Source organism: Emydura macquarii, unplaced genomic scaffold (genome assembly GCF_026122565.2).
Source record: "Emydura macquarii macquarii isolate MOO-44397 ecotype Brisbane River unplaced genomic scaffold, CSIRO-AGI_Emac_v2 contig_968, whole genome shotgun sequence".
Taxonomy (NCBI): Eukaryota; Metazoa; Chordata; order Testudines; family Chelidae; genus Emydura; species Emydura macquarii.
Genome location: NW_027131105.1, coordinates 4228931 through 4240073, shown reverse-complemented (window position 1 = coordinate 4240073; position 11143 = coordinate 4228931).

Below are 11143 nucleotides of genomic sequence, written 5' to 3'. Positions count from 1 at the left end.
AAAAGTCAGTTGTGTCCTGTGGACTGACCCCTCTTTCCAAATGCACTTGGCAATTAGCCCTGTGCGCTATTGGCGATACACAAACACGAGAGAGGACAAAGCTAGTCCTGCCTGGAGTGCAAGGGACTGGGCTAGAAGACTTCTCAAGGTCCCTTCCAGTCCTATGATTCTGGGAAATGCATATTTCCTGCTGAAATAAGGTAAATGCCGTAGGCCATGTTTATACGAACAGTGCTGCAGAGACTTAGCTGTACCAATACAGCTGCACCGCTGCAGGTGTCTGGTGAAGATGCTGTGTCAGCGGGAGAGCTTCTCCCACCAACATAGCGTTGTGCACATGATTACTTGTGTTGATGTAACTTACATCGCTCAGGACGCTGGAATAATCACAACTCAAGTGACGTAAGTTTTGCTAACAGGCTGTAATGTATTTCTACTGGTATCACCCAAAACTTGATACAGCTCATCTGGTCGCCAGTCTGGAATTAAGCACTGCTCTGTAGAGTAGTATTTTCCCTTTTCTCTCTTTGCTTGTAAACAGAGCTACAAAAAGAGAGTGGAGTATGTGGAAGATATTTTGCCCTTTCTTAATTAAACAGCACCTGAAGGGGTAGCTGTGGCCAGCTCAGTGGAGAGCTCTCTTGAGAAGTCAGGGGTAGGGGAGATTATGTAGCTTTTGGGCTAAGCTGTAGCCTGTTTTCTTGTATCAAATTGAGCCAGTTGACTAGGTCCCCACAGCAGCCGCATTTACCTGATGTGGCACTGAGAACAGGCCTCATTTGGGGAACCAGCATTCTTCTAGTTCCATTCAGTGCTCTGTAAAGACACACATCATTTAAGATCTGGGTTTGTGCAGTGTCCTTGTCCTCTATATCTGCATTTGTTAATGCGCTCCTAGAGCAAAGCTAGCATTGTACTGGTAGGGCACTGGTCTGTCTATGTCTGTCGTCCTGTCTATGAACATGTATATAAATATTTCATTCTTTTCTGAATTCTCTTAGGCTCTTGACTTAATGATACCTTGTGGCAATGAGTTCCACGAGTTAATAAAATGTAGGCTTAACCAAAAAAAAAAAAAAAAAAAAAGTCCTATCACTTTTGCACTTGCTGGCTTTCTATTTCTGAAAATGCCCCCTTGTTTTTATATTATTATGAAAGAGTAAATAGGAGTGTCCAATATATCTTTCCTATGGTATGCATTATTTTGTATATCCATATCACTTCCCCTCTTGCTTTATTTCCTTTTAAAACTAAACAGTCCTATTCTCTTCCCACACGGAAGTCTTTCCATACAAACAATCATTTTCCTTGTCTGTCTCTGAACCCCCATTATTTCCAATATATCTCATAGGAGTTGTGGTGACCAGACCTGCACACAGTACTCCAGATGAGGGTGTACCACTGATTTATATAATGGCATAGAATATTTTTAGTGTAACTCCCTAACCTATTCTTTAAACATTCTAACACTTTGCTTTTTGACTTTCACTGCCCATTGCTTAGCTATGACACTCAGATCTTTTACCTGAATGATTATAGTTAAAATAGAAACCAGCAATATGTGTTTGGTGTTCAAATTATTCTCTCCCATGTGTGCTACCTTGCATTTGTCAGCATTTAATTTAAGTTTTGACAGGTTTTTCTGGAGTTCCTTGCCCAATCTTGACTAACCTAAATATTTCTGTATCCTCTGCAAATTTTGCCACCTCACTGTTCTGTCCCTTGTCCAGGTCACTGATAAATCTGTTAAGCACAGAACCTAGCACAGGTTCTTGGAACACCTCAGTGTTACCTTTTTGTCACATTGAAAACTGACTATTCATGTATATTTTTTTCTTTTTAATCCAGTTTCTAATCCATGACAGCATTTTATCTCATATCCCAGGACTGCTCAACAGAGTGTACTTAATTACTTCTTGTGAGAGACTTTGTCAAATGTTTCATGAAAGTTTAATTACTTTGTCTATTATGGTTCACCTATATACTACCTGTTGACATGCTTAGAATTCTAGTAGATCAGAGAGTCACGTTTTTCCTTTGAGGAAGCCATGCGTTTATCCTCCCAAATTGATCTAGGTGTTTTATAACAAATAATTTTGCAATTCAAACTATTTATCTAGTACTGAAATAATACCTATTTCTTATATAGCACTTCTCATCCATAGAGCTCAAAGCACTTTACAAAGGAGGTCAGTATCATTTCCATTGTACAGATGGGGAAACTGAGGCGTAGAGAGGGCAAGTGACTTGGTTACTTAGCAAGCCAGTGGACAAGCTGGAAATGGAATGTAGGTCTCCTGAGTCCCAGTCCAGTGCTTTACACGATAGGCTGTACTCCCTGAAGTTTATTAGTCTATAATTCCCAAGACCACTCCTATGTAGTTTACTTTGGAAATTGATGTCATGTTCAATTTGTTACTTGCGAGTGAATTTCCTGGTTTTCCTTCTGTGGTGTCATCACAATGATGTGCACTTCGAGTTGAAGTTTCCAACAGTTGCTGGAGTCCCTATCTCTGGTGATCAAAGCTTGATATTTGCCATGGTGAGTTTTCTTTAGCTCAGCCACCTACTGGGAAGCTGTGAAGAAGGAGCATGCCTAGGAACTTTGATTCTGTATAAAGCACACAGACCAGCAGAGTCTGGGCATTTGAAAGGATTTTGACTTGAGTCTGCTCTACACTAGAAAATCTGGTTGGTTTAATTATATCAGTCAGGGGTGTGAAAAATCCACACCCCTGAGTGGTGTTTTAAGCCAACCTAAATCCCCGGATAGACAGTGTTAGGTTTATGGAATAATTCTTCTGTCGACCTAGCTACCATCTCTTGGGGGGATGGATTACCTATGTCGACAAGAGCATCCCTCCTGTCAGCATAGGAAGTCTCTGCGCTGAAGTGCTACATCGGCACAGCTGTGGCATTTGAAGTGTAGACAAGCCCTTTTAAAAATTACTCCTTGAGAAATGGCATATGTCCACGTGTTTGGTTTTGTGCCACGGGGGAAGAAGGGTTGCTAGAGGGGGAACTGTACTTTCTTCAAGTGGAAGTGTGATTAGCATTGCTGCTGCTGCTGGCATTCTCAGGGTTGGAACAGTGGCAAACCCTCAGTTCTCTGCTGTTCTGCTGATGCCCACTTTCACTGGCTTTCAGTATTCTGCATCCTTACCTGGTTTGACTAGTACAGAGATTTTATCTTTTTATCACTGTCCAGCATGTAAAGGGAATTTGGGCCATATTCTTTAAAAAATATGCCCTGCATGGGTAGAGATTTAGTGGGGTCCTAGGGTTGAATTTTCAATGGGACTTTTGTGTTTCTAAAAATCAATTAGTTTCTCTTGAAAATCACCCCCCTAATGTCACTGCTGAGAATCCCATGTTTGGGGCACTCTTAGGTGATTATTTGGAAGCTGAAGGCCCTTTCCGCCCACACACACTTAGGCCCTAGGTCATTTTCATTAATCTGGCCCTGAAGAAACTGTAATATATCATTATTTGCCAATTAGATAATGTTGTGAGCTGGGTTAAATCTTGTTATAGGTTGAAGTAAAACCTCATTAAAACTCATGTGTGAACATGCTCTTCAGTCCAGATAGTTCTGAGCCACAATTAAAACAAGGCCTAATAATCTGCCCAGAAACTAGCATCATGAAGGCAGAGGATTTGACAGGGTATTCCTTTGCTCAGGTGGGGCTGTGTGTGGAAAAAGACAAGCTGGGATGAAAGAAACAGATGATCAGAGAGTAAGAGGCAAAAAGTGCATTAGTGAAGATGCTACTATGCTAATGGGAGAGCTTCTCCCATCAGTGTAGTTAATCCACCGCTATGAGAGGTAGTAGCTATGTCAATGGGAGAAGCTCTCCCATGGGTGTAGTGCTGTCTATACTGGGGGTTAAGTCAGTATAAATACATTGCTCAGGAGTGTAGATTTTTTACACCTCAGAGCGATGTAGTTATACCGAGGTAAGTTTGTAGTGTAGACTTGGCCTATGACTCTGAAAAAGTGTGTAAGAGAGAGCTTTTGGGTCTTCTATTGGCTAAAAAGACTTGGGGCTGTAAGCTAAATAACTATTCTTTTGGTTTCTGGTTCCTCCTGCATTCAGAGAAGCAGGACCTTGTATATCCCTTGCAAATAAACAAGATTGCATAGAAGAAAATACAAGACGCTATCATCAATTTCTGCTCCCAATTGCAACCTTGCCAAGACCCCAGACTTCGAGTAGCCACTGTCCTGACAACTGAGTGGCCCTGTAAACAGATTAAACCATTATATATCACAGGCCTTGGGTGCTAATGGGGAGACTCTCTGCTTATTAGTATTGGGCTGTCACTTTTTGGGGGGGAATGAATTGATAGTTGTCTACTTCTCATTAGTCTCCCTAGCTACATTTGCAATGTAATGAGGCGACCTATGAAGCCCTATTAAATGCTTGCTGTGACTGCTCTCCAGGGATTCTTGGTGCTTATAGGCCATGAATTAAATAATACACTATTTCTGCCTCTTTTCTTTCCTTCTGGTAGGCGAAGGTAAGAGTTTTTGGCAGGTTCTTCTGCAGTGCTGGACTGCGAACCAGGTTAGTGAAGAGACTGCCAGAGCTTTGATGCAATTACTTACACCACCACCTTAAATATGGGCCTTTCTCTCTCCTGCACCACGGCACTGCAGCAGGACAGGAGACTGAGAATGGATATCTGGGACTGTCCCACTGGGAATGAGACATTAAATGTCTTTGTTGTGCTGATCTGAATGCATGATGTGTGGCAAGGCCTGAATGCCTGTGTGACGCACCGAGTTCTACTCAATGCTTACATCAGATGCTTGAGCAACATGATATCCCAAAAAGATGCTGTGCCCTGCTTTTTAAAATTGCCTCATTCAGTAATCTACAGCAAACCAGCTCCATTTAGATGTTCTTCAGCAAGTAAGGAACACCAGAGTATCTCAGCCAATTAGAAGGCCCTACATCTAGAATTGGAACAGTTCATGAATCCCACTATCTGTTACCAAATCTATATTAATAGGCCAACAACCAAGAACCACCTGGATTAAAAGGGGTAGCTAAATATATTTTTGTAAGTCTGGATAATGACTTGCCAAGTCATATTACCATAGCATTTCTTGTTCAGCTATGGTATATGACATTAGCCAAAAATCAAGACACAGCTGACACCTTCCAGTGCACTGGGCTATGAAGTTGCTGGATTAGAGCCAGGTTTCCCATCTGAAGAGAATCAACTCTTTAGAGAAATGATGGCTATTCTAGAAGAAGGTAGTTATACTGAGTCAAAAGTTCCTGGTAAATTGCTGTAATTTGAGGAATGCCATTATTAAACTAAAAACAATCCAATCTGGGCTTAATTAGATTAAATTGAATAAAAAGCAATCAGTGTTTTCCATCTTAATACTGTTTTCTTTATGCCCAAATTTGGCAGAAAGCTATTTTAGTCTCTTAATTGTATTTGTTTTTGTAGCTCTGCATATATACTGAAAGTATTTAATTTATTCTGCAAAATGTATCAGTTTCTCTTTGACAACCAAAGTGATCAATTTTCTCTATTTGGGCAGGATACTGGGCTGCCAATACCAGCTGCAGTTCTGACTACAGCAGAGAATATGCGATCGCTTTCCTTTAGTGGTAGATGCTGTTGTACGCTTGCTACAGAGACATACTTGAAATGGCATTTCATATTTTGTTATCACCAACTGAGGTTTGCTTGGTGACCATAATCAAACACATAATATCATAAATGACTATCTAGATTGTAGTGATATTTAGGATCAAACTTTTGAAAGGTACTAAATAATCCCTATTTAAATAGTGTAATTATAAGGAGACAGTACATGTAGAAAGCTTTTTTTCCTAATTAGGGTTACCTACAGTTTTTGTTACCTCTACTTGACAGCTGTCTGGTTTCAGAAGAGATTCCATAAAACCCAAAAGCAATTTACTCTTGAAGAAATGTCCTAAACTATAGAAATACTTAGACTTACCTCACTCCCTAACACAATGTTCAATAGTTGGTTTTCCTTGAATTTGTGTACATATTTCTTTAGGGGTCTATTTACATTCTATTTTTATAACTGCATGTTTGCAAGAAAAATGACTCCATGAAATATAGAATCTGACTTGAGAAATGCAGCATCCAGTTTTTCAGACTCCGTTTTATGCCTGCAATTAATTGTGAATGTAAAAATGCCAGCTTGAAACTGTATTAAAAATCAGCCTATTACCTTGTGTCACTAGCTATAGAAAGAAGAGATTCAGAAGAATAACCTCAGTATCAGAGGCATTACTGTCCCAGGATATGTGAGATTTTTGTACTAGTATAATATAGTTAAATATTAATGCTTTACATTGTAACTGTAGCAATGTTTATCTAAGGACTGTAAAACACATTACAAACATAAATTACCTCCATATATCTCTGAGGTGGAAAGTGAACAGAGCTTTGTGAAAAATTCACAACAAACAAAAGGTTACCTCGGTCTGTTCAAGAATAGACTAATTTTCTATAATTGTTTATTATTGTTTCTCTAGTTTATTATTTGAAATTATTTGCTGAATATTTTTGAACATGACTTGTTGCAAGTATTCAATAACTGAAAAAGGTGGGATACACAGGGCTGTTGGTAGGTTTCTGTTCCCTAAATTGACAGCATAACTCCTAGAATCTGATTTCTGGAGCAAATATTTGCAATTGCATTTCTGAAATTGCTTTCCACAAATATTCTGGAATATGCTTTGTTTGCCTTTTCAGCAAATGTTCTTGACACTAAACTCATTTTCTAGAATTCGTTTGAAAAGTAAACACAAAAGGGGGCACAAATGTAATCCCGATGCTCGTGCGTGTTACACCTCCCCAGTACAGCATTGGGGCTCTGTTACAGCTGCCAGTTACAACACTTAATCCTTTAACTCAAACTGTAGAGCTCTGGAGGTCCTACTTCAACTCCTGTCACTGCCAGGAGATGGGGTTCATTTTCACAAAAGGGAGATTCAAACTGCTGTGGACCTCAAACGGTCAAGCGGTCTTCTTCTGTTTAGAAGATCGAGAGATATGGGCTAGCCACTGAGGAGTCTGTTTCCCCCACATATGGCGTGTTTCCCTAAGTATGCTCTTAAGGAATTTTTTTATCAGAAGTTTCCCACTGCTACAGCGACCTACTGGTATGAAATGTCCATTTGCAAAAATGTAAGTCTTTCTCTAACTCTGACTTAATTTTTAGTTTTTTTGTCCACAGTACAAGCATGGTTTTGTGTTTGAATATTTGTATGGCGAGGATTGTGTGTACCAAAAAAAGAACCTTCTTTAGAAACAGCACTGATAGAAGCAGCATTGTTGTTCTGTGCTTCTCTATACAGTTTGTAGGGACCCATGCTGCGAGTGCTTCTGGGATAAAGCACAGCAAAGGCCTGTGCGTAGCAATAACCACAATGAGAGACTGTGTCCTGCTAACGTAACTCATTTGTCAGGGTGAAATGTCTGGGAATACAAAGTGATCATTAAAAATGAGTGCATAGGAAAACTGTTTCTTTGCTTGTGGTGTTTATGAATACTCTGACTATGCAGTGGATAACTAATGTTTAATATTCTTGTACTGTCAGCATAACAAGACAAAGTAAGAGCCTTGTAGTTACATGTGAAATAAATTCATTATTTAAACTTTGACCACAAATCAATTTGCCAACCCATTTGCACTGTTGTTTCAATGACCCACTACCTGCTCCATGGCAGCCATAAAATTAGCTGCATAGGCCCCGGGTTGTCAAATATAAATGCCAGAAATTAGGTAAAACAAACAAAAAACCTGCAAAGATCTTGATCATTTGTGGTTCCCTTTGACTTCTATGGGAGTTGTGGGTGCACAGCATCTCTGAAAACAAGGTCATTTCATTTAGTACCTAACTTTAGACACCTACTTCTGAAAACTTTAGCCATCTTTCCAAATGCAATCACATCTTGATTAAACAGTGCAACCGCTTAGCAGCACAGAGCATTGTTACATCAATTTAGGAAGAGAAGAATGCTCTACCTATCTGAAATTATATGAGGAACTCTTGTAGGTAGAATGTAGTTACTCACATAGGCCTTTGGGGAAAAGCCTGGGACCAATAGGCCTACCTTTAGCTCTTGTGTTTTTCATTTGAAAGACAACCTCCAAAAGCAGAGTACCCCCAAATGCTATGCAATGGAGTGAGTACTGACTCTGAGGGAAGAGTGCCACTTACTGAATCACTCCAACTACTTAATCACTCTGGGTTTTAACCATCCAAGTACAGAAAACCCTGCTTTTGAGATCTGCCAAGCTCACTCACAGCCTAAGGTGGTATTATATCTAATTATATCTTTACATGGATGTTCCCTCCTATAATCAAGGAGATCATCCTCTTAGACAGTGAGGCTGTTCCATTTTCTAATAGCTGCCTCTGTGTAGAGGTACAGTGTTTATATGTCCTTATCTCTCTCGTGTATATAGTGGAACAGTACTCCTCTTACGCTGAAAAGGAGTAAAAGTCCTGAATTTCTTCAGTTCACTTCTGTGGACTTAGAAAATTCAAATAGAGAAGATTCATTTTACTCACAGTGAAGTTTAACACCACTCTTCCCTTGGAATGCAGTATACAATGCTGCAATGTATCTACCATTGGGTACTTAGGGCTAGTCTACACTTGAAACTTACAGCAGCACAGCTGTCAGTACAGCTGTGCTGCTGTAGGAGCTCTTGTGCAGCCATGTTATGTTGATGTGACAGCTCTCCTGCCCACATAATAAAACCACCTAAACGAGCGGCACCAGCTGTGTCAGTGGGAGAGCATCTCCCACCGACATAGCGCTCTCCACACAAGCGCTTACACTGGCAAAACGTCTGTTGCTCGGGGGTGTTTCACACCCGTGAGTGAAAAAAGTTTTGCCGTCATAAGTGCTAGTGTAGAAAAGGCCTAAGTGCCTTCCTCTTTCTGTGCTGCTTGAACAGAGGTTAGAGGGGAGGAGGAGAAAAATTGCCACTGTTCAGTGGGAATGAGGAATCCCTGCTTTGGATGTGCTGCAGCTGCCCCAATCAGGAGTAGGGACAGAAGAGTGGTCAGTCTTGCGACAGCTGCTCCCTATTGTGAGTGATACAATTTTATTATTATTTGTTAATCATTTTTATTATGGTAGTGCCTGGGGGCCAAACCAACAGCGGGACCCCATTGTGCTGGGCACTGTGTAAACACAGAGTTGCGGACGGTCCGTGCCCTGAAGAGCTTACAATCTAAATAGACAAGTCAGACACAGGGCAGGGAGCAGAGGTAAAACACATATGCAGAGTGAACAGTGGGGTGTTGGCAAATGTACATTAGTTCCATGATTGTTTAAGGTGGGTTTAGTTAGGAAGGGACAAGCAAATTGGGGGGAAGGGGAAGGAGACGATGTGAAGGGAGAGGGGAAGTTGAAGGGATGCCGGGGCATGAGGGAGACAGGGTAGAAGGTAAGAGGGGCAGAAGTGGAGTGAAGCTGAGGTGAAGAGACTGGGTATGTCTACACTACAATCAGGAGATGTGATTGCTGCTGGTTTATGCGTACTGGAGATAGCTTTGATCTAGCTCAAGTAACAATAACAGTGTAGTCACGGCAGCAGGGATGGCGGCACAGGCTAGCTGCCTCGGTACGACGCTGCCTGTGTGCATACTCGAGCATGCAGGCGGCTGCAGCTTCATTGCTACTACTTTAAAGCAACTTTAATTTAGCTAGCTCAAAGGTAGCTCAGGTATGTGCTATGATTACATCTCCTGACTGCAGAGTAGACACATCCTGGGAGGGAGGGGGAGAGAGAGAGTTGGAGCAAACATCCAATCAGCACAGGGCAGAGAAAGTCCAGTCAAAACTGTAGAAAGTCCTCTGAATGTCCAGAGGTCCCTGTTTTGGCTGCTTCTGCGACTAGTCCTACTGGCTGGAGTCTTAGGCTGGTTTCAGCAATTTTTCCCCAAGGCCATATGGCATGGCAGACACCATGGCCTGGTTTCAGAGTGTACTATAACTGTAGGAGGTGAACTGAGACTATGCCATCACTCCCAGATTAAAAAAGATGGAGATACAGTATATTGCTCTCTTGTTTATTGTTGAATTCTGCCAAAAGAAACTTTTTTGTGCTGGGGGGAAATGGATTATAAAAATGTATTCAAATGTAACCTTCCGGTCTGTGTTCTTTCCTTGGCATTAATTAAGTGTCCACAGGTATCAGTGCTACTTTGTATTGCAGTAGAACCTCAGTGTTATGAAAACCAGAGTACGAACTGAGCAGTCAACCATACAGCTCATTTGGAACCGGAAGTACACAATCAGGCAGCCACAGAGACGAAAAAAGCAAATACCGTACAGTACTGTGCTAAATGTAAACTACGAAACAAAAGGGGAAAGCAGCATTTTTCTTCTGCATAGTAAAGTTTCAAAGCTGTATTAAGTCAATGTTCAGTTGTAAACTTTTGAAAGAACAACCATAATGTTTTGTTCAAGTAACAAACAACCTCCATTCCTGAGGGGTTTGTAACTCTGAGGTTCTACTGTACATTGCACAAGTGTAGTGAAGATTCAGAAGATTTTTTTATGTTTTGAGACTTATGCAATGACCTTTGCAAAGCTGTAACGTTTTTAGTGGGAAAAAGTTTGGAGAGACTAGAGGCTGTGGGGGAAGAGTTCAGATGGCTTGTAAGAAAGATTTCCAGTACTTATTTTGGCCAAGGATTATTCAAGAAGAAATAAACTACCTGGTGGATCACCAGTTGGTCAGTATTTATTCTAAAGCAGCAGCAGTAACAAGCCTGTAGAATGTCACCACATTAGAGCATGACATCTCCTCCATCATCCTAATTAATCACATTGTGCAGATGGTTATTGTGGTCTTCATGCTCAGCAGACCCAGAGAGCCTAGCAATAAAAAGAATTATAGCAACTTACAAGGCAGGCCCGCTGTTACTGGCTTGTAACTGCATTTAAAGGTAATTGAATGGATTTTTTGGCTTCCTAGGCCTCACAAAAATAGTCAGCAGGAAGGAATGCTGCATAATGCCTTGAAAAGCTAGACTCTAATTGATAAGTAACTGCGCAATAAACAATGTAGACTTGATTAAATAAACATCCTTTGTCAGTTGCAGGTGAGTGCTGCTTT